At 43.8% G+C, this 24754-nt stretch overlaps 1 protein-coding gene across 4 annotated transcripts in view; it reads left to right on the forward strand.

The window, feature by feature from the left end:
- Nucleotides 1-1006: 1006 nt before the first annotated feature.
- ZDHHC3 (zinc finger DHHC-type palmitoyltransferase 3) overlaps nucleotides 1007-24754 on the forward strand; it is a 44725-nt gene continuing 20977 nt past the window's right edge. Inside the window, exons 1-2 of one of the 4 annotated variants that reach the window (XM_053410187.1) lie at nucleotides 1007-1237; nucleotides 11738-11884. The gene's annotated coding sequence lies outside the window, so the exon portion shown is untranslated. Of the gene's footprint in view, nucleotides 1238-11737; nucleotides 11885-18842; nucleotides 18988-24754 lie in introns of all 4 variants that reach the window. The other 3 variants (XM_053410186.1, XM_053410185.1, XM_053410188.1) reach the window with 3 other exon arrangements.

Raw genomic sequence — 24754 nt, forward strand, 5'->3', positions numbered from 1 at the left:
GGCATGACTTCCGATTGGCGCAGGCGCCCGGGAAAAAATATCTGACAGCTGCATCAGACGTTCGGCTTCTGAAAAGCGTTCAAAAAGCAGAACATTTTGTGTTGTCATTATTTTATTGTGCTGAACTGCCCTGGGATTCTTGAGTGATCAGTTTAACAAATAATAATAAATGCCTTTTTGTCTCCTAGGCATTTAGCTGATTAAGCATTCTGTGGCCTTTTAAATGTATTTGTGTGGTTTATTATTGGTTCATTATTATTATTGGTTTATTTTTGTTATGTGCGGTTTATTATTAGATGATGATTGGTGTATTTTTGTTTTGTGAGGTTTATTATTGGATGATGATTGGTTTATTATTATTATTGGATTATTATTTTTACTATTATTATTGGTTTATATTTTTATTATGTATTTTGTGTTGACATTGTTATTTTTCTATGGTGAACCGCCCTGGGCTCTTCTGGCAAAGGGCGGTATACCAATTTAGAAATAACAATGAAGCAACAAAACGTTTCTTTGTAACCAGAACTTGGGCTAAGTGATGATGATAATAATAATAATAAGCCACTCTGGGCGGCTTCCAACAGGATATTAAACTTTTTGCGGCCTTTTCAATGTGTTCCTGGGTTGTGCGAGAGTTTCTCGCTGGCTTTTGCTTTTATTCCGTATTTTGTGTCTTTTTCCCCTGTGGTGAACCGCCCTGGGATCTTCGGGCGAAGGGCGGGAACTAAAAAAAGGGCGGCGCTCTGAGCAGCCCGGAACGTTTGACCCACGCACAACGCCGGGCAGCGAAGGGAAGCCGCCTCTCTGGCAAGAGGAGGAATCGGACGGGGGGAGGGCGTGGCCTCTCTGGCAAGAGGAGGAATCGGACGGGGGAAGGGCGTGGCCTCTAGGGAAGAGGAGGAATCGGATGGGGAGGGCGTGGCCTCTCTGGCAAGAGGAGGAATCGGATGGGGAGGGCGTGGCCTCTCTGGCAAGAGGAGGAAGCGGATGGGGAGAGGGCGTGGCCGCTGCGCTGCTCACTTCCTGGTTCCCTCTCCTCCCCCGCCCGCCCCCGGGAGCGTGAATGTAGCGCGTTGGTGGGAGAGGAAGGTGTAGAGGCGCGCGCTTGCCGGGGCGTCGCGAGCTGCCTTCCGCCGCTAGCGGAGCGGATGGAACGTCTGGCTGGGCGCTGGAAGGTGGACCCGGGAGGCGCGAGCGGCGGCGGCGGCGGCGTGTTGCTTCATCCCCAGCCCTGGTAGGTTGAAGGGAGGCGAGTCTGGAGCCCCCGGGGGCGAGGGAGGGGGATTCCCGGGGCGGGGTGGGGAGGGGGAAAGTATTGGCAGGATCCGGGGGGGTTGGCAACCGTGGGCTGCTCTGCAGCAAAGCAAATGCACGCGAGGTGTGGGTGCGCGTGTCGCGCGTGCACGTGTGAATGTGGCTCAGGAAGCCGCGGGCAGGTCCTGGCATGCCGCTTCCTGCAAGGTGAGTCGAGTGTCACACGAAGGGACCTCGCGAGCCGTCTAGCCCAACCCCTTGCAAAGGCAGGGATCTTTTGGCCGATGTGGGGCTCGAACCCACGACCCTGAAAATGGAAATATGCTCCCCATATTGAGATATGCTCCCCATACAAGGCCTCTCTCGGCGTATGTACTTTGCAGGCAGTCCTGGGGGCTACTGTGCCAAGTATATGCTGTACAAAACCACAAAATACATAATAAAAATAACAACAACCCAATAACCCCCCCCCCCAAAACCCCACATTTTAAAAGGGCGTAGGATTTTAATGTGAATCTACCTAATAGGATCTTTTTGAATCAATATGCCCCCCCAGTCCCATGTGTAGAATGGTAGAGTTAATCATCATCACCAGTGCTTTTTTTTTCAGGGGGACGCATACCCCTAAACATTTTGTGAATCTTTATACTTTTGTCTGTTTGCTGTATTTGTTTTCCCTGATTTGAACTATAAAATGGTGATTTTCTTGAGTCAAAATGAGAGTACCCCTAAACATTTTGTGAATCTAAGTTTGGCCTCATTGAGGGGCAGTATTTCAATATGAGTAGGAAAAGGAGAGTATACCCCTAAACATTTTTAAAGAAGAAAAAAAGCACTGATATACCCTGCCCATCTGGCTGAGTTTCCCCTGAAGGGAGCTGAGGGTCATCTATCTCAACCCCCTGCAATACAGGAGGCCCGTACAGGGGATCGAACCCATGACCTTGGCGTTCTCAGCCCTGTGCTCTTAAACCACCTGAGCTAACCGGTTGGATTGTACTTGTTTTGGATGAAGTTTAACGGGGAAAGGGGTTGGATGAAACACTTGAACCGCAGGCTGCTGGGCTGCGTTTGCTGGGCTACATTGCTTGCAATAATAATACCAGTAAGGATAATTTTATTATTTATACCCCATCCATCGGGCTGGGTTGCCCCCGCCAGTCTGGGCAGCTTCCAACACATACAAAAACGGAATAAAACACAAGAGTTATATTCTTAGGAAAAATACAGAACTACTCTGTTTCCTTTGCTAATTTCTGTTAGCAGAAGTTCACGTTCACCTGCTTGGTGATCCTGCTGGAACTATACTACCATACAAATCTACCATCAATCTGTGTTGTGTTAGTTGGTTGGTGAAGCGCTGGAATTTGGAAAGACGTTGGGTCAAACAGGGTTCGAAATTATCAAGGCGCATTTTGCACCTAAAGATTCTCCATTTGCAGCACCTCTAAAAGTCTGGGTGCCGTTTTTTGCGCTTGGCTGAAACTCAAGGATTACTGAAATGTATATGTGCTTTGAAGCTTCCAAGTTAAGGATAAACAATATATTAAGGAGTTTATCAGTAAAGAGTGTTTTGAAAACTCAAGCACGGTACCAATATTTTTATTGTAAACACCACATTAAACATGTATTAACAATTTCTGGAAAAATGTGATATTTACAATGTGTCACTTATGTGAATTGCGTAGTAGTTCATGCTTATTAATTAATAAATAAAAAGTGTTGCCAATTCTCCTGCCCTCGGTGGCGACTAGACATTCAGTTTTGGCACCTACAACCCAGGTCCCAGAAACCATTTGGCTCCTAGCTTTTCTAACACTCGGGTCAAATACAGTGGTGCCTCGCAAGACGAAATTAATTCGTTCCGCAAGTTTTTTCTTCTTGCGAGTTTTTCGTCTTGTGAAGCACGGTTTCCCATAGGAATGCATTGAAAATCAATCAATGCGTTCCTAGGGAAACCACCTTCAGACCAGGTCCGGGGACAGTCTGTCCCCCGACCTCTTCTGAAGGCTGGGGGGGGCAAGGACTTCTCCGCTGTCCCGGGGCGATCTGAAAATGCTGGCGGGCGACAGCGAAGGTCCAGGACCTCTTCTGAAGGCCGGCGGTGGGCCAAAGTCTTTGCTCCCCCCCGCCTGCCTTCAAAAGCCATCGGGATAGCGGAGAAACGCGCTGCGCTTCTCCGCTATCCCGGGAAGGCTGGCGGGGGGGAGCAAAGACTTTTGCCCCCCGCCAGCCTTCAGAAGAGGTCCAGGACCTCTTCTGAAGGCCGGCGGAGATTTCCCTATGGGCTTTCTTCTTGCGAAGCAAGCCCATAGGGAAATTCGTTTTGCGAAGCACCTCCAAAACGGAAAACTCTTTCGTCTTGCGAGTTTTTCGTTTTGCGAGGCGTTCGTCTTGCGGGGCACCACTGTATCTGCATATCTATGACGTTCTATTTTTTTAATATTTTATTTTCATTTTTAAAACAATATTCTTATACATTCACATAATTTTCAATTTCTACACTTCTGGGATTACTTAGATCTCTCAGACTTCCACCCCCAATTTCCAATTTCTCCCTATTTTTTTTGCATCTAATTACATTTTTCCAATCCATATTATCTCCTTTTTTACCTTCAGTCATATTACAAGTCCTATAACAATCTCCTCCTGATGTTTTTAAGTATACACAGCGGTCCTTAAGATATTCTGCAAACCTCTTGACTGAATTTCTTGCCCTCTTGGTGCCTGATCCTCACGGTCATCTTTGCCATTTCGGCCTAGTCCATCATCTTGGTTATGCACTCTTCTTTAGTTTGGGCTTTTTATGTATGAAGTTCTCTTGAGTGATGTTGGACTGGTGGTTATCTCTCAGCCTGTCTTGCAGGGTAACTGTGGGGATAAGGGACGGACTTATATGTGCCACCCTGAGATCCTTGTTCAAAGGGCAGGAGGAAAACATAATAAACTATGTTATTAGCCCTTTAAATTCAGCGTGCTCTCAAATGGGGAAGTGTAATGATCAACATTAAGTATTGTGGTGATGCTGGAACTGAAAAAAGCTCAGCCTGAACTTACTGGCAGAGGAATTGCATGTGTGCATACACACGTGACGAATTCTGTGGGACAAAAATGACATTTCTATGAGACAAGAGCTCCAATCTCGACACGCCCTTATTGCGTAGAGGAGTGTTGCAACATTACTCAGTCTCTGGAAAGAAGAAGCCTTCTCTTCATGTACTAAGTCCATGAAGTTACTCTCTTATTTTTGAGGACCTGGGCAAATACTTATAATGGTCGGGTCTGATTTTCCTGCTGCAGTAAATTCCAGAAACTTTTGTTAAACACGGCATATTTTCCTGATAATTGGACAGCAACATGTTGCTTGAAGGGTAATTTTGTTAAATATATTCTGGATGGTGAGGTTTTTGTGTCCTCAAGGTTTGCCTGGTAAATGAATGTGTGGACCCGATAAAAGATTTCTCCTGTGTAGGTTTTTTCCTTCGTTGTTAAATTGGTGGTTGAGATGGCTGGAAGGCTTCAATAACTCAAGCAATGTTTGCAGTGCCCAGCAGTGCTTTTCTTTTATAATGCTAGGGTCAGTATTCAGATCTTGATTTTTAAGCGGTTAATTGATCAGTAACCTAAATTCTAAGAGGAATGCAGAAGTTTGTCACTGTAACCAATAGTTCTTTGTTAAGTGTACAGTACTCTGTAGTGCAGCCTTGAATTATTTTCTGTTAGCATTCTTCAATATCCCAACAAAAGGTGGGGATGCTACTCTTTGGCCTCAACACTTAAAACAAATAGAACGTTTCAGAAAGCACTTTTTTTAGATTGTTTCATCTCTCGGATTAATTTGTGATTTTTTAAGCTACGTAAATTAGTTTATTGCAATTTTTTTCAAAAGGAGGCAATTGCATAAATTTGCAATAGGAGTACATTTTAAGTGGTGAAATGCTTATTTCTCCATTGTTTAGCAATGTATATCTGTAACTTTTCTTACTTGTACAGAGCTGTTTTATTCTTTGTTACAGCCTGTTCATGCTAGCTAGACTTTGGGTAGCCTTTAGTTACAGGACTTAAGATTTGCCTTTGTGTAGGATAGTAAATAACTTTATTCTGATCATCTGTTTGCTCTTTTACATGAGTGTTATTTCTTATCTGAGTTTGCAGCCCTGTGATAACACATTCTTAACCTGAGAGCAACTCTCATTGCACTTGACTTTGTATTTCAGGAGGCCTGCCTAGGATTGTGCTGTTAAAGAAACTACAGTATTTTATACACACGTTCTGTTTTTGTCATTCTCCTCTAAGGTGTACTCCTGTTTTAAGTTAATTAGTTAATCGCATGAATGCAAAGAGAGAGTAGTGATCCAAAACAGGGATAGTAGAAGCATTGCATCTGCACAATCTGGCTCCGTGTAACTTGATCACATGCAAATTAAAGTACAGTAAAAGCATGTCTGCCCTGAATTGTGAGACCATAAGTGTATCACCTTTGCAAATTCTGCTGAACTAGTAGTTCCAAAAAACGTCCAGTCGACTGGTTCTGGCAGCTCCAACAGTAAACGGTTTCATATCTAGGATCACGGATAGATTTGAAGCATGTTTGGGAACAGAAGAGAAGCTATGCAGAATTTAACATATTTCGAGCCATAAATTTCCCTTGATTTGCCTATTAGAAGCAAATTTTATGTCCCAAGACATGTTGTCTAAGGTCACATGTCACTCCCCTGCAGTGCTCTTCACATCTGTTAGCCACAATAACCGTATGTGAAGGAAATGTATGTGCTGTAGTTAGTGGATGAGGCCACAACCGGAGAGGCCAAGCTCACTAGATCTCTTGGCCTGTCCTACTTCACAGGGATGTTGTGAGGCTGCCTCGAATTCTCAGCGGGAAAAGTAGGATCTAGGATGCAAATGGAACTAACAAATGTATGGAATTTAAAAGAATGGAAAATAAGATTGAGAGCTCATTTTGTTCCAGGCTTTGCGTGCTGGCGAAGTTCTAAATGCCCCTATAGTATTGCACAAATACATTTGTACACAGATACACCAGTTTTCGTGTTGTGGCGCAGAGCTGGCCGGGGGGAAAGACCGCCGTCTTGACAAACCCTCAGGCTCCTTTAGTACTTGTTCTCTGGCTTTACAATGGCTTCACAGAGCAGTTTCACAGGATAGTTACTGTGCGAAACCACAGCGTATGAATTAATAGATTTTAGTATCTTAAGGCTAGAGTAAGCGTTAAATGAGATGAGTACGACGAGTAAATTGCTCTTCATTTGGCTGTACACTTTGTTTGCATAGAAGTAGCTAGGCGGTGTTTTGTATCCCCATTATCTTTAATTTCATTCCCTTAAAACAATTTCTGCTTGCGGGAATGTGTTTAAGGCCTTTTCAGCCCAGTTACGGCAATCGGATGAAATAGGACGTTTCTTATGATCCCTCCGGTAGTCATAAACCAGTAGGTTTCTGAAGTAAGACAGTTATTTCTTCTGAAGCTACAGGTGAATATTGTAGTTTTTCTGAAAGATAGTGACCAGTCCTGTGTGTGGCATAACCTAATATGCAAAGAAACACACTGGGTGAGACGTCTCATAAAAAGTAGCAGTGATGGAAATTTGCCAGGCGTGTTTTGTGACTGGTGCAGGTCCAATTCCGACCACGTGGAGATCTCTGGATGCCAGCTCACCGACTGATCTCTCCCTCCGGCCGGCCCCTCCATCTTTCTTCAGCAGGTCAGCACAAGAGCTTACTTACTGCATTTATATCCTGCCTTTTTCTCCAAGGAGTACATGGTTCATCCCACTCCTCAGTTAATACCTAGAAAAACCCTGCGAGGTAGGTTAAAAGACTGCGACTGGAGAAACGTCACCCTCAGTTTCACGGCTGAGTGGGGATTTGAACCCTGATCTCCCAGGTCCTAGTTCAACACTCTAACCCAGGGGTCAGCAACCTTTTTCAGCCGTGGGCCGGTCCACCATCCCTCAGACCATGTGGGGCCCCCGGACTATATTTTGAAAGAAAAAAAAATGAACAATTTCTATGCCCTGCAAATAACCCAGAGATGCATTTTAAATAAAGCAGCACATTCTACTCATGTAGAAACACACTGATTTCCGGACCGTCCGCAGGCTGGATTGAGAAGGCGATTGCCTGCCTTAGGTTGCCTACCTCTGCTCTAACCACTACACCACACTGGCTTCCCGGAGCACTTTTGCTGTGGGGCAGCTCTATAAATTAAGTAGGTGAATAAACACAGGGAAAGCAAAATGTCACTTAGAGAAGGATCTGAAATATTTTCCTTGAAGCTTGAGTTTGGTTTATTCTGGGTTGTTTAAATGTGTTGTAAACCACTTTTGAGTTTTTTTCTTTAAAATATAAAGCAATATAGAAATGAAAGTATTATTATTATTATTATTATTATTATTATTATTATTATTATTTATTAAAGGCAGTGCCTAGACATTCCGTTGTGGCAGCTGGAACCTAGGTTTAAGTTACCATTTGGTGGATTAGCTTATATATCTGAATTTCTAACACTGATCAATAAACAGATTCAGTAAAAGCTACAAAGCAGTATATGATTTTTAGGGGGGGATTAGCAAAGAACTAGGGAAGGAGTGGAGAGTGCAGTTGAACAAAGATAAACAGGCAGTTGATGATAAAGGAAGACTCAGCAACACAATGCATTTTGTACCAATGGAAATCTACATAGTCCGTTCAACTTCCAAAATGTTCTGAAACCAAAGCGCAGCTTCTGATTGGCTGCAGGAAGCTCCAATCAGTGGGCCCGTCGGACGTTTGGGTTCCAAATAATGTTCGCAAACCGGAACACTCGCTTCCGGGTTTGCTGCATTCGGGGGCCAAAATGTTCGACTTGCAAGGCGTTCGGGATCCAATGTGCGACTGTATGTGGACATGGTCTCAGAACACTTGATCATTATTTTGGACATCGCCTTAAATCACACAGGTGTGTCAAACCCTGGTTAGCAGATTCTGCAGAAGAGTTGAGAATTCAAGGAGCCTCAGATGGCCGGTGAATAGAGGAGATTTCATTACAGGAGATAACTTATCTCTGGTCTTCTCTGCAACTCTGGACAATGAAGGCTTTTGTATGACTAGTTAAGAGATACACCAGTGGCTAGATGTTACACCCTGCTGCATCTGTTTCCAATGGCAATAGTTTGGAAAACAGGGTTTTCTCTTTCTGATAAATCCAGGGGCACAGGGAGAATAGATCATCCTCCTGTGTTCTTAAACTGCTCATTTTGATCAAGTTTTTGTCTCGCCAGAGTGGTGCATCTCTGGTTATCTCCCGCTTGGACTACTGCAATGTGCTCTACGTGGGGCTACCTTTGAAACTCAATTAATCCAGAATGTGGCAGCCAGACTGGTGACTGGGAGTGGCCACCGAGACCATATAACACCAGTCCTGAAAGACCTATATTGGCTCCCAGCACATTTCCGAGCACAGTTCAGAGTTGGTGCTGACCTTGAAAGCCCTAAATGGCCTTGGCCCAGTATACCTGAAAGAGCGTCTCCACCCCCATCGTTCAGCCGAGACACTGAGGTCCAGCTCCAAGGGCCTTCTGGCGGTTCCCTCCCTGTGAGATGTGAAGTTACAGGGAACCAAGCAGAGGGCCTTCTCGGTAGTGGCACCCGCCCTGTGGAACGCCCTTCTATCAGATGTCAAGGAAATAAAGAACTACCTGACTTTCAGAAGACATCTGAAGGCAGCCCTGTTTAGGGAAGTTTTTAATGTTTGATGTTTTATTGTGTTTTTAATATTCGGTTTGAAGCCGCCCAGAGTGGCTGGGGAAACGCAGCCAGATAGGCGGGGTATGTATGTATGTATGTATAAATCTTCTTCTTCATGACAGTTGAGTTTACATATACAGTCATACCTCGAGTTACAGCCGCTTCAGGTTGCATTTTTTCGGGTTACGCACCCGCCGAAACCCAGAAGTACCAGAACGGGTTACTTCCGGGTTTCTGCTGTCGCGCATGGACAGAAGCACTAAATTGCACTTTGTGCATGCGCAGAAGCACCGATTCGCAACCCGTGTGTGCGCAGATGTGCCACTGTGGGTTGTGAACGTGCATCCCACACGGATCACGTTCGCAGCCTGAGCGTCCACTGTACAGTGGTACCTCAGGTTACAGACGCTTCAGGTTACAGACTCCGCTAATATTACCTCAGGTTAAGAACTTTGCTTCAGGATGAGAACAGAAATCGTGCTCCGGTGGTGTGGCGGCAGCAGGAGGCCCCATTAGCTAAAGTGGTGCTTCAGATTAAGAACAGTTTCAGGTTAAGAACGGACCTCCAGAATGAATTAAGTTCTTAACCCGAGGTACCACTATATTATACTGATTCTCCAGTGGCACACATGGAATACATAGTAGTCTTGCCCGCATGGCAGTTTTCCTGCCACTCTGTGTGAAAAATACATAATTCCAAAACCTTTCATTTAATACTTAACCCCAACTACAGGGTGTAGGTTATTAACCTAGGAGATAACAGTTTGCATTGGTGATCCCAAGGGCTAATATTTAATTCTACCCTCCTACTCAAGAAGTACAGCTTTCCAAACCTCTTTTTAAAAAATGGGTACGTTCTGCAACTTGCTGCTGCTAGGGATTATTCTGTTACTGCCTTGTGTGCTTCTAGGACAGGACTGAATCATTTACAGGCATTTCAGAGGCATCACGAGTCTTGTTTTCTGATGCTTTTTGCGTTGTTGTGTGTAACTGCGTCTTTTGAAGTAATACAACTCAAACCCTGTCCTATAAAAATGCTGCACTCATGCATCTAGCTGCACAACTGTCTGAATGTGCCTGAAATACCAGAATCGTTGTGGTACAGAAGACCTTAGCATTAAGCTGTATGTTATACAGTGCAGAATCCAATGTATTTGGGTGGCAGATGTTGGTTTTTTAAAAAAAAGAAAATTGGTCCTCATCCTTATGCTGTTAATCTCTCCGCTTCCTTCAAAGGTTTATTTGTGGAATTGAGGAGAAGTAGTGCATGTGCAGTGGAAATCAGTTTTCTACAGCTTGTCACATCATAGCCATATTTTCTGCCCCCAGTCTGTAGATTAGACAATTAAACTTGGAGGCTAAATAGAATAAAACTTGACTTTGAAGTCCAAATATTTAAAAATCTTTTTTCTTCTTCTTAATGGTTGTTACTTTTAAATACAGTGCTTCTGTTTGCATGCTTCCTTCAGAAATACCGTATTTTTTGCTCTATAAGACTCACTTTTTCCCTCCTAAAAAGTAAGAGGAAATGTGTGTGCGTCTTATGGTCTGGTGTGTCTTATAGAACGAAAAATACGGTGCTGTATACATGTTTTATTTTTTACCCCAAGCTTGTTGCTACATAACAACAATCACAAAGTTATATGTTACATTCTTCCTCTATGGAGTATTGGCTTGAGAGCAGATTTATATGCGCAAATGTTGGCTCTAGGTCTGTCTGATTTATGAAGATAATCAGATCTGTTCAGATAGCACAGCAGTATTCATGTGGGCAAATAGAAAAAAATAAACTGTAGCATCTTCCTTGTGTGAGTTTTCTCAGGCAACAAGTGTTCCATCAAATGCATGATTATAGAAGTACTTTTACAGACATAAATTATGACTATTGATTTTGTTTATTATAGGTGGTGTTTTACAGACATAAATTATGACTATTGATTTTGTTTATTATAGGTGGTGTCTTAGACTCTCATTACTTTTTAAATACTTTTGATTTGCCTTTTGTAAATATACTGGAGTGGTTTAATGTTACTTCCAAGACTACGCACATGTTGATTGTATAGTTAGTTTATTTGAATGTCTGAGACCAGTTTTCTGAATTCTATAGTAGTCTGACTTAATCTACTCCCTTCGCTTAAAAAATAATTAAAGTCAAGGGGACAAAATAGAATGCTCCAGGGTTGCCGAAACTTAGTTCTCCAGCAGTTTTTTTGACTATAGTTCCCATCATCCTTGACCACTGTTCCTGGATGATGGGAGTTGTAGTCCAACAACAGCTGGAGACCCAAGTTTGGGAAACTCTGCTAGCTTCTGCATACTTAACAGGAAGTAATTCCAATTGAACAAAGGGAGTAAATATGTATACGAACTGCTGTATGCCCTGGAGCCAGTCCAGGATTTAATACCGAGTGATGCTAGAATCTAGTGCAAAATGCAACCAATGTCACTCTGTTTGCAAACAGGGGCCACACTGTCAAATTCAACTACAATGGAAGTGGAAGCTTGCCTAGGAAGTCCGACAGGGTAACATTGAATTTCTAAAGGAGTCATTTGTAAAAAAAATATATTGGAGGATTAGTTTAAAGCAAGTTGAAATCAGGAAACCAGTATTATCAAAGCTCAGATAAAATTACAGATTGCATTAATATGGCATAGAGCAGAGTGTGGACTGAGCAAAATCGCAGTCATTTTATTGCATGATTTAAATCACCAGCCGAAGGTTTGTCTTTGGCTGCAGCTTGCATTTGGGTTGGAGAACTCTGAGCCTGAGTTTTGAAGCCATGCTAAACCAAACCTTGGCTTAGCTGGGTGCTGAACAGGGACAAAAAGGATCGAGGAAGTGTAAAGTGGCTGCACGCTCCTCCTCTGGAGACCACATATCCCAGTAAGCTTGCCTTCTCGTTTTTTGCCAACAAGACCAGCGACTATTAGCCATAAATGGAACATGTTTCTGAATACAGTGGTACCTTGGTACTCAAATGGCTTGGTTCCCAAACGCTGAAAACCCGGAAGTAAGTTTTCGAACGTTTTTGGAAGCTGAACGTTTGATGCAGCTGTCGGCTATTATTCCCGGGGCACCTGCACCAGTCATAAGCTGTGCCTTGGTTTTCAAACATTTTGGAAGTCAAATGGACTTTCAGAACGGATTGAGTTTGGTGCTGCTTTTTTTTGCTATTTATTTTGCGTTTTTGAGGCTTTTTTGGTTCATTTGTTTTTGTGTCTGTGTGGAACCCAATTCAGCTATTGATTGATTGATTGATTGATTGATTGTGTGACTGTGGAAATGAATTTTAATTTTTATCATCTACAACACTCTTATTTATTTTATAGCACAGTACATTGATTGTTGATTTCATTTTATGGATCCATGGTCTCGTCAGATAGTAAAATTCATATTAAATTGCTGTTTTAGGGGTTGTTTTTAAAAGTCAGGAATGGATTGATCCATTTTGCATTACTTTCTATGGGAAAGTGGGCCTTGGTTTTGGAACGCTTTGGTTTTGGAACGGACTTCCGGAACGGATTAAGTTTGAGAACCAAGGTACCACTGTACTAGTTGTTGGAGCTTGAATACAAAGGAAAGTTGTCTATCCTCTGACTGGCCGCTGTGAGAAACGTGATGCTAGACTAGATGTTCTGATACAGTAGGATTGCTGTTATGCCTAAAAAAAAGCGCACACATTTGAGCTATTGGCACCGTTCACAAACTCTTGGTAGATCACAGAGTTTGGGGCGTTTCTTAAATGTAAATGAAGGCACCTGCCTCAACTTGAGGTATATTTATGGGGATGTTTGCTCTGCTGGGCTCTCTCTCTCTCTCTCTTAAGTGGTTGGAATAATTAGTTGTAGCAACAAGTAATGAGCTGCTGCTACACTTGCATCTCATTTTATGGTGGTTTCACATTCCGTTTTGCACAATTTGGAGGTGAAGGGAGTATCCTGGCAGCCTCATGGTTCACCTGCCAGCCATAGGCACCTGGAAATCCCACGAAGACAAGCAGGTTGGCAAAAGAGAGATGAAATCTGTATTAGCGATGTTAGAAGCAAAGCCCTTTCCTCTGCAGCCGGCCCAGAAATGGAGAAGATTTGCAGAATATTGCTCTGTTGCTTCACCACTAATCCACTAGGTAGAAGACTTTTTCATGTTGACTTTAGAGGAGGAAGATAGGTTCCCTTTCTCCATATTCAGCATGGAAACACAGGCTGCTAACCCCTTGGTAGGCTAGAGAAATTGTTTGCAGGCTAGTTATCTTCTTTTGGCTTATTCGCAAGGTTTTATTTTGGCCTATTCACAAGGTTATGCTCCGATGGCGCCCTCAGGACCTAGAGTCCTAGAGGATAAAGCTTTTTACCAAAACACTTGCCCAGGAGAGTGGGATTCAGTATGCAATATACCGTATTTTTCACCCTATAGGACGCACTTTTCCCCCTCCAAAAATGAAGGGGAAATGTGTGTGCGTCCTATGGGGCGAATGCAGGCTCCTTGGCTTCAGTGATAGCAACGCGAAGCCTCCGAAGCCTGCGTTCCAGAGGCTTCGCGTTGCTTTCGCAGAAGCCAGGAGAGTCTGCTCTTTGAGGCTGGCGGTGGGGGAAAGCAACGCTTCCCCCCATCTCCAGCCCCACAAGCTGGGTCGAAAAGCCCGCAAGAGCCGCGCGCTCTTTAAAGGGTGCGTGGCTTCTGCGGGCTTTTCTATGAGGTGGGGGAATTCCCCCACCTCATAGAAAAGCCCGCAAGAGCTGCAGAGCCTTTAAAGAGCGCGCGGCTCTTGCGGGCTTTTCGACCCAATGAGGGAGAAGGGTCTGACTGGCCGAGTCAGTCCCTTCTCCCTCCTATGGGCTTTAGCGGGAGATGGGGGAATTCCCCCATCTCCCGCAAAAGCACCCAGAAGCCGTGCACTCTTTAAAGGCTGCGCGGCTTCTGCGGGCTTTTCTACGAGGTGGGCGAATTCCCCCACCTCGCAGAAAAGCCTGCAAGAGCCGCACAGCCTTTAAAGAGCCATTTCAGTCTCTTCTCCCTCCTGGTTGAAAAGCCTGCAGGAGTCGCGCGCGGCTCCTGTGGGCTTTTGCGGGAGGTGGGGGAATTCTGCCACCTCCCGCAAAAGCAGGGAGAAGGTCTTGGAGTAGCGCACAGGCTGCGTGCAGCCTGTCCGCTGCCCCCAGAGCTGTGGTGGGGGAATCATATTTTTTCCTTGATTTCCCCCCCTGAAAACTAGGTGCGTCCTATGGGCCGGTGCGTCTTATGGAGCGAAAAATACGGTAGGAGCAACAAATCCAAGGACAAGCACAGAGAATTACTTTAGTTCCCAGATATTATCGGAAGGAGGGCCCAAGACATTATGGAGAACAGCAACATCTGACGAAAGATAGACATAATATTTTACAAGGACAGGGAGAAACATCAAGGACAGAATAATTGCCACACACAAGAACAACAAAGAGAGAGTTTGAATACTTCACCTCTAGGACTATAAATTATTTAAGGTGTTAATGCGAATGGAAGTCGTTAAAATTGCAGCTGCGGTATAAGGGTTTGTGATTCTGACTGGAAGTGTAATGGAAATTTATAAGATTTTGGAACGCAGAAATAGAGTAAATCGCCAAACCATCAATTCTACCACCTAAATTGTATAATTTGGTTTTTGAGTGATTGGCATTATTAATGGTAGTATAATTTGGCATTGTTGTAATGAGGCTTTTATTGCACTATTGTAATTGAAAACGAATAAAAAATATATTTTTAAAAACAGAAAACAAAACGTGATCGGGAAACAATCTAATATTTCACCAAGGAGCAAAAGACTTATGTTGTTTCTAGCAACTGGAAAGTTCAAGAGGGAGGCTTTATTTTTTAAAATTTGTTTTTTTGTTAAAGAAGTACATAGAGTTCTTTCTACAGATCATTCATGTTCGATGTGAGTCACCAATGTTATAGGCAGTATAAAGTTGGGGGAGAAGAGAGGTGGAGAAGTAAACTTTCATTCTTCTACACAGTGTATGTGTAAGGTGTTGTGTCAGTGTCACATGGGTAGGTTCTATTCATTTGTTGGTTTTTGTTGAGGAGGGAGGCGTTATACCAGGGGTCAGGAACCTAAGGCCCATGGGCTGGAAGCGCCCATGGAGGTCGTTTGACTGGCCCACGAGCCGCCCCTGAACCGAGTTTCCTGCTCGTGCACAGCGCTAAACCTATAGCTGTCAACCGTCCCTTATTTGGCGGGAAACTCCCTTATCCCAGTGCCGTGTCCCGCTGCTGTCCCTTATTGATGATGTCCCTTAAATTTCCCGGGTTTCAAAGGAAGCAGCTCCTCTCCCTCCCTCCCTGCCGGCCAGGGAGGAGGGAGGCTCCAGCTGTGTTGCTTGCCTGCGTTGCTCACCAATAAGGAGTCTAAGAATGACTGGGGGGTGGAGCTTGCATGCCTTGTGCCGATCAAATCGGCCGCATTGCCTGGGGACTCGCCTTTGCTCAGCGCTTCCCAGCAGAGAGGTGACGGTGGTTTTCCTTGCTGCATCCCCTTTGCCGGGTTGCTGCGCTGTGGGAACCACCGCTTGAGGCTTCATTTGACTGCTGGCTGGCTTTCTGCCTTTGGCTCGGAGGGGCTCAGAAGTCGAACCTACTTGTGCTTGGAAAATCCCTTATTTTGGCTGCTGACCCCTTATTTTCGAGGCCGTTGGTCCCTTATTTGCAAATCTGTAAGTTGACAGCTATGTAAACCGATGTAGCGCAGCATGGGGATTCGCTTCTGCAGCGCCGAAAACTGTATCGGTGCATGCACAGACACTGAAAATCACGCCTGCGCAAACACAGACGCCGAAAAACATGCGCGCGCAATCCGGCTCATGGTGGGATCTCCATGGGACTGATCCGGCCCAGGCAAGATAAACCCTGCTTTATACAGTCGTACCTTGGAAGTCGAACGGAATCCGTTCCGGGAGTCGGTTTGACTTCCAAAACGTTTGGAAACCAAAGTGCTGCTTCTGATTGGCTGCAGGAAGCTCCTGCAGCCAATCAGAAGCCGCAGAAGCTGCGTTGGGTGTTTGGCTTCCAAAAGAAGGTTCGCAAACCGGAACCCAAAATGTACGAGTTCCAAGGCGTTCGGGATCCAAGGTACGACTGTATATTCTTACTGCCTAAGTCACACCTCCTGGCAGTTAAGGCATACCAGGGATTCCTTACTCACAAGCAGGCATCTTACGCATTGACCCGGATGACCCATCAAGTGGATCCTCAGCACGCAAGGCGTGTGTTTGACATGTTTGATGTCTGGCTTGTCCTCTGAGGACTCAGCATCTGATCCCAGGTCAAGGTTACATATGGCATCCAGTATGAATTCAAGTACAGTGGTACCTTGGTTCTCAAATGCCTTGGTACTCAAACAACTTGGAACCCAAACACTGCAAACTGGTTTGCAAACTTTTTTCAGAAGCTGAACATGCTCCGTTTGAGTGTCATACTGAGGTCTGTCTGTTTTTGCTACTTATTTTGGGTTTTTGCGGCTCTTTTCGTTTTGTTTTTGTGAATGTGTGGAACCCACTTCAGCTACTGATTGATGGATTGTGTGACTGCAGTACATTGTTTATTGCTTTCATTTTATGGATACATGGTCTCGTTAGATAGTTAAATTCATGCTTTGGTGGTTGTTTTTAAAAGACTGGAACGGATTAATCCATTTTGCATTACTTTGTATGGGAAAGCACGCCTTGGTTTTGGAACGCTTTGCTTTTGGAACAGACTTCCGGAAGGGATTAAGTTTGAGAACCAAGGTACCACTGTACCATATAAGTGAGCACAGTTTATACCAAGCACCCTGTTCTGGGCTGCTACGCGTTTTACAGAAAAAGCTAGTCCCTGTATTTATGCCATAGATTTTCTGCAATTTGTTTTGAGTTTTTTTGAAGGATCTGAACAATCTTGTACGTGGGAGTCATGTTCGCTCGAGGCCTCTTGAGTAAATTTATTTTCAGACAAAATGTTCTTTAAATTTTACAGAAAAGACACGATCATTTCGTAGTGGAGGTATAGGAATCCCAGCTTTTTCTGTGCCATATGAGGCAGTTCTTAATTCCAAGCAGCTTATTATTTTATATTCTACATAAAAAACTTAAATACTGAACGTATAAAAAGCCATTTAAAAATAAAATAAAAGGCCAACTAGCACAGAGGGGGAAAACAGTGTACATGAAAATGGGGAGCTTATGTCTCTTAACACAGCATTGATCTCAGAGTCAGTAAAAGCAAATTTCAACTAGCCGTTCTTAAAAAGCAGATGGAAGGGATTATTATTATTATTATTATTTGCATGGGCCACCCTGTGTGTTTTCGCAGCAGAAAAATAAAACAGATTTTCCTATAGACAAGCTGACGTTTACCCACTGAGTCTGTTCTAAAATGAAGCGAAGAAACAGGACACTGTTAATTAAGCTATAAATATCTAGGCTGCTTGGGGAGGACTCAAGCTACAAAGCAGTGATTGGGAAAGTAGGTGAGCATCTTTGGGAATATGGAAAATCAAAGAGGAGGAGACTTCTGCATCTTCAGGGCTTGAGCTGGCAATGGGATTGGCCCTGATACCTTGGAGTTGTTGTTGTTGTTTAGTCGTGTCCGACTCTTCGTGACCCCATGGACCAGAGCACGCCAGGCACTCCTGTCTTCCACTGCCTCCCGCAGTTTGGTCAAACTCATGCTGGTAGCTTCGAGAACACTGTCCCACCATCTCGTCCTCTGTCGTCCCCTTCTCCTTGTGCCCTCCATCTTTCCCAACATCAGGGTCTTTTCCAGGGAGTCTTTTCTTCTCATGAGGTGGCCAAAATATTGGAGCCTCAGCTTCAGGATCTGTCCTTCCAGTGAACACTCAGGGCAGATTTCCTTAAGAATGGATACGTTTGATCTTCTTGCAGTCCATGGGACTCTCAAGAGTCTCCTCCAGCACCATAATTCAAAAGCATCAATTCTTCGGCGATCAGCCTTCTTTAAGGTCCAGCTCTCACTTCCATACATCACTACTGGGAAAACCATAGCTTTAATGATACCTTGGAGAGCTGCTACTAAGAGTAGGCAATATTGGAGCAGTAGTTTAATCTAAGGTGCTTTTGTGTGTTCATTCTTGAAGATGGAACTAAGTAGGGGTCTAGTTACCTGTTACATTAGCTGCATGGTTAGTAGCCACATCAGGAGGTTTAAATTTTTTAAAACCTAGATGTGTTGATTTCCCAATTTTCATTGGCCCTGCACCACGCCAGGTCCCTTCCCAGCCACAATCCCAACTAAAATCACCTCCTCCTTTCCCACTGCAGTTAATCTTTTAAAAAAATCTCTTAACAGTATAGCCAACTGAAGACTTATTCTGTGGCACTGCACATCAGACGAAGGGTTTTGTGATTATCTTATACCTGGCTTTCTGGGAAAAGGAAATGACTACAATAGAAAGGAAGGCAGCACCCAAAATAGCAAACACCCTAAATAAATAAAACAAAAGAGAGAGAGAGATTACCCTCTGTTGGATATTAAAGGAGAGTTTATTGATATATTTGCTATGTTAACTAATACCCTTTGCAAGCACCTGTTGCTATTTGTGAACTTGTTACTCTTGGCTGAATCACCAAATTTGGCAATGCAGAGATTCTGGATTCCTGAAAGCATGCAGTCAGTCTCAGAAAGTTTAAGCATGCATGCTGCTGGCAAAACTGACTATTTAAAAGCAAATTGGCTTCAGTTCCAAGCCGGCCAACTATTTGGGCATCTGTGTGCGCGCACCTATGTTATGTCAACAAAGGGGCTGTTGAAGGCTAACAGTTGCAGGAAAGCAAAAACCTTGGAGAACATTTAGATCATTTTTATATCTTCTCAGGAATGGCCAGCTTTTCCCCAGCCAAGATGCGGAGGATCAAAGGCTCCTTGGTGATATTATGCTTATCAGGTCCAGAAGTTTGATGCCCCCTTCGCCCCATCCCACAGCCAAAGGCCCTAAGTTGGCCCTGTATCCTGGTTGCTAGGTAACCCTTCACATTCAGTTTTGTACTATATTTTGGAGGCTGGATGTTTGTGGTTAATTGGAAGTGGCTTTTAGCGATATTAAAATATAGAGTAGGTTATTAAAAGTCTGGAGTAGGTTCCAGACTTGCAGCCATTATCTACTGAGCCTTGAATTAACTCTCTTTTACTCAGTGTAATTGAAAAAGCAAGGTTTATATACAGTGACCAGGAATGTTTGTCTTCTGGCATTCCCTGCAGGTGGTTGTTTTTTTAAGCTGGTGGTTGTATTTGAATTCCTAACCCCTAACCTTCATGTTTGTGAGGAGATACTGTGAAAAATATACAGGAATCCCAGTATTCCACAAGCAGGACGTAGGTGCTACAAATGTTTGATGTATTACGATATTTTAATATTTTGTTGGAAGCCGCCCAGAGTGGCTGGGGAAGCCCAGCCAGATGGGCGGGGTATAAATAAATTATTATTATTATTATTATTATTATTGTTGTTGTTGTTGTTGTTGTTGTTGTTGTTGTTATTATTATTATTAATTTATTATTATAGCACCCTCTCTACAGGCGATTGTGCAAAAATACACCTTTGTTGTATTCTGACTTTTCCAGCTCCTTTAGATGATTCCAAGTTCTACTGTTATATGAGAGGAAGAAGAACACCATGGAAAATTTTATACACTTCTCTCATAGCCCACACTTAAGTCCAAATTTCATAACCTTTCCTCATAAGGGAGTTGCTCCAGCCTCCCGGTTGGGCTACCCTTTTCTGAAACTTTCCAGCTTTTACAACATCCATTTTGAGATGCGGCAACCAGAGCTGAACACAATATTCAAAGCGCAGTCACACCATGAATATTGGCAGTTTTACTTTCAATCTAATGATCCCTAACGTGGAATTTTTTCACGGCTGCCATTCACTTGGTCGACATCTTCATCAAGCGATCTGCCACAACCCTAACCCTGGCGACTTCATATGCCGGAAGCGTCTAGGTGAAGTCATGTGTTATTTGCCCTAGTGAACATCAGTTTGCACTCTCTTACATTGAACTGCATTTCTGATTTTAACGCCCATTCATCCAGTTTGGAGGGGTCCTTTTTGGATTAAACCACCCAGAACAGCAAACCAAGCTATCCCATTCCTAACCCCCAGATGCCAATCATTTAAAAACAAGTTTAAAAAGCACCAGCCCCAATACAGACCCTTGGGAACCCCGATTCTCACACCCCTCCTTTGAGAGAACTGCCATTTCCCCCCCTACTCTTTAGACTTCCAATTCTTTAACCAGTTACTGCATCACCCCTATTGATGTGCTTATTGATACTCTAAAAGTGCAGTGGAACCTCGGGTTACGTTGCCCTCAGGTAACACAAACTTTGGGTTGCAAAAGCGGCAAACCCAGAAGTGTTTTGCCGCTGGTGCATGCGCAGAAGCGGTCCTCCGGTTGCGAAAACTTCGGGATACGGCCGGACCTCCAGAACGGATCCCGTTCGCAACCAGAGGTACCACTGTACTCTGAAAGGACAAGACCTAACTCTGTGTAAGCCATGATGTTTCTTCTCCTGCAAGACATTTTCTATATCTTTAATAATGCTTTCCACCAGTTTTCCAGGAACTAACATCAAGCTAATTTCCTGGATTCCACTGGGATCCACTTCTAAAACTTGGTGTTCCGCCATTGGTTTTTGGTCCTTGCCAGTCTTAGGGGCGAATTACATATTTTTGTTAGAAAACGAGCAATTTCACATTTGAGTTCTTTTAAGAACTCTTGCGAGAATATCATCTGCTACTGTTGATTTGTTGGTTTGTAATTTGTCAGCAAGGCCTGGAATTCTGTCTCGATCGTCACTGTTTCCTCGTGAGAAAATTAGGCATGGAGATTTCACTGTCAACTTTTTCAGTCGGGGATGTTGTAGGTGCGTCATAATGATTTGTCGGATGGAAAGGGACGGTTATTATCCCAATAATTTCAGTCACTTTTAAGGCACTTTCGGCTACGGTCAATAAGTACCCTGACTTTCGTGTCCATTTACCGTATTTTTTGCTCTATAAGGCTCACTTTTTCCTTCCTAAAAAGTAAGGGGAAATGTGTGTGCGTCTTATGGAGCGAATGCAGGCTGTGCAGCTATCCCAGAAGCCAGAACAGCAAGAGGGATCACTGCTTTTGCTGCGCAGCCATCCCTCTTGCTGTTCTGGCTTCTGGGATTCAGAATATTTTTTTTCTTGTTTTCCTCCACCAAAAACTAGGTGCGTCTTGTGGTCTGGTGCATCTTGTAGAGCGAAAAATACGGTAGCTTTTGAAAAGTCATTAAAATGTTTGCTGCCTAGAGACAGGCACTGCTTTCAATGGAGACTGTTCGCTCTTCTGCCAAGACTTTCTGATTTTCTTTTCTCTTCCTCTTAAATAAGTCTTTGCTCTTCATGACTGTATTATTTGATTATAGGCGGCTCTGCCCTTCAAACTGCATTATCTTGATGTTACTCATTCTTACAACAGCTCTGTGTAAGGTGTTACATAACTAATACTGCAGTATTATTATAGGTGGAGGAACAGGAATGAGTTCCAGTGATTTGCTCAAACCACAAAGTGCTTCTCGCTTTTCGCTTTAAGAATTGGTGCTCCCAGAAGGTCACCCTTGTATTTTGACACCATAAAGTGAGATGGTTGATAATCCATAACTGAATTGGAGGACAACTACGGCGCTGTAAGGCTAAAAGCAGGCAAGAGTTTGAAACAGTGGTTTGAAGGCACTTCGCTTACCCACACCTACGGCATTTTTCCCCAGTGTTGAATCTGGTCAAACAGGTTTTGGGGAAAGAACCCCAGCTCCCTTCATTGACTTTGCAGATGATTTCCTGATTGTTAGGTTTATAACTTTGGAGTCTCCAGACAAGAGACTGGAGACACCTTTCCCCAACCTTCGCTTTCCCATATGTTCTTGAAGTGCAACTCACAGCCAACATGGTCAGTGGTAGGGGGTTATGGGTGTTTTGGTCAAGCAACACCCAGAGGAGCCAAGGTTGGGGAAGGCTGATTTAGAGTAGTATTAGTAGTAGTAGTAGTAGTAGTAGTAATAAATAATTTATAATTTATGCCCCGCCCATCTGGCTGGGTTTCCCCAGCCACTCTGGGCGGCTTCCAACCAAATATTAAAAACAATGCAGCACCAGACATTAAAAACTTCCCTAAACAGGGCCGCCTTCAGTTGTCTTTTAAAAGTAAAATTTATTGCCTTGACATCTGCTGGGAGGGCATTCTACAGGGCAGATGCCACTACCACGAAGGCCCTCTGCCTGGTTCCCTGTAACCTTGCTTCTTGCAGTGAGGGAACTGCCAGAAGGCCCTCAGCGCTGGACATGATGCGGGTAGAGACGCTCCTTCAGGTATACTGGACCGAGGCCATTTAGGGCTTTCAAGGTCAGCACCAACACTTTGAATTGTGCTCGGAAACGTACTGGGAGCCAATGAAGATCTTTCAGGACTGGTGTTATATGGTCTCAGTGGCCACTCTCAGTCACCAGTCTAGCTGCTGCATTCTGGATTAATTGCAGTTTCCGGGTCACCTTCAAAGGTAGCCCCATGTAGAGCGCATTACAATAGTTCAAGCGGGAGATATCCAGATCATGCGCCACTCTGGTGAGACAGTCCGCAGGCAGGTAGGGTCTCAGCCTGCGTACCAGGTGGAGCTGGTAAACAGCTGCCCTGGACACAGAATTGACCTGCGCCTCCATGGACAGCTGAGAGTCCAAAATGACTTCCAGGCTGCGCACCTGGTCCTTCAGGGACACAGTTACCCCATTCAGGACCAGGGAGTCCTCCTGGATTCCCGGAGGCTTGGTGGCTATTGCTGAGAGGATGGATTTGATTTAAATCAGATTTATTTAAATCACTAGTCGGTAAGACTTGATTTAAATCATTTTTTTACAGAAAGGCTCAGTCTTGCTGGTATAATCTTAATATTTACAGCCAGATGAAGGTTTCATTTTTTGGAATAATAAATTTTCAGAGTAGTTTTTGCAGTTATATCAAAAAATACTGATTTGGTTGTACTATTAGAAATACATAGACCGATAATTATGAAATTATTGCGAGGTTTATTAAGTTAACTGTTTATATTTGGGCAACTTTTCTGCTGTACTTTATTGGAAGGAGAAAAAGAATCATTTCCTTAATAACAATTTAAACAATTTACTTAACTAAAATAGATTCTGTGTATATAAACTTGCAGAGGAACAATGGGATTAAGGTTTTTCCTCCACTCTGTATGTTTACTTTATAACATTTTTCCTGTGAAGAAAAGGCATGTTATCTCTGCAGACACAAATTCACACTTTTGAGAACTGCAAAAACAAGCATCTGTGATAATATCTTCTTGTTAGAAAAACTGCCCCAAATAATCTTCATGAATAATGTAATTTAAATAGAAAATCTTTAGAAAGATTTTTCCTCCAAAAGCACTTTATTTATAAAAACCTGATTTGAATAAAAAATAATCCGATTTTTAATTTTTTAAAAAAATAAAAAAGTCATTCATTTTTATCCACTCTGGGATGGAGGCAAATGTAGTTCTGGTTGGCTTCAAGAATAGGAAGCTGCCATCGCTGTGGTTATCACTGCAGACGAAGCATTGCCATCTGCGGGGGGTTGCAAAGCTGCAAAGGTGGAGTGTTTTGATCTTTAATTTTCAGCATTCGGGCATTTGCTGAGTGTGGGGAGGGGGGGGCAATGCAAGTCTGTAAAGCCGTTAGCAACAATACCATCCGTATCCCAGATTCCGAACGGAAGTCAGTGATTTGTTGTTGTTGTTTAGTTGTGTCCGACTCTTCGTGACCCCATGGACCAGAGCACGCCAGGCACTCCTGTCTTCCACTGCCTCCCGCAGTTTGGTCAAACTTAGGCTGGTAGCTTCGAGAACACTGTCCAGCCATCTTGTCCTCTGTCATCCCCTTCTCCTTGTGCCCGCCATCTTTCCCAACATCAGGGTCTTTTCCAGGGAGTCTTCTCTTCTCATGAGGTGGCCAAAGTATTGGAGCCTCAGCTTCAGGATCTTTCCTTCCAGTGAGCACTCAGGGCTGATTTCCTTAAGAACTGATCCTCTTGCAGTCCATGGGACTCTCAAGAGTCTCTTCCAGCACCATAATTCAAAAGCATCAATTCTTCGGCAATCAGCCCTCTTTATGGTCCAGCTCTCACTTCCATACATAAGTCAGTGATAAACTTGTTTAATTGCTGAGTCTCACTCGCTGGATCATCACCTGGTTATAGTGAGTGGGCTTGCACGTTCCTATGACCCTTGTGAGCGAAGCTGTCGGGAATCTCGTAAAGAAGCAAAGATCACCAGTGTCGAAGCAATGATTCTTCAACATCAGCTTTGTTGGACTGGTCATGTTGTGTGCGGATGCCTGATGATCGCCTTCCAAAGCAACTACTCTATTCCGAAGTTAAAAATGGAAAGCATAATACTGGTGGTCAACAAAAGAGGTTTAAAGACTGTCTCAAGGCAAATTTTTAAAAATGTAGTATAAACGCCAACAATTGGGAAACACTTGCCTGCGAGCGCTCCAATTGGAAAACAGCTTTTACCAAAGGTGTCGTGGGCTTTGAAGACACTTGAATTCAGGGCGCAAGGGAGAAACGCGCTAAGAGGAAGGCATGCTTGGCAAACCCTCACCATGATCAATTCCTGCCCAGAAACCTATGTCTTCACTATGGAAGGGCATGTGGATCCAGAATTCACCTCCACAGCCACTTACAGACTCATTGTTAAAACCATGTT

The sequence above is a fragment of the Podarcis raffonei genome, chromosome 12 (assembly GCF_027172205.1).
Source record: "Podarcis raffonei isolate rPodRaf1 chromosome 12, rPodRaf1.pri, whole genome shotgun sequence".
NCBI classification, from domain to species: Eukaryota; Metazoa; Chordata; class Lepidosauria; order Squamata; family Lacertidae; genus Podarcis; species Podarcis raffonei.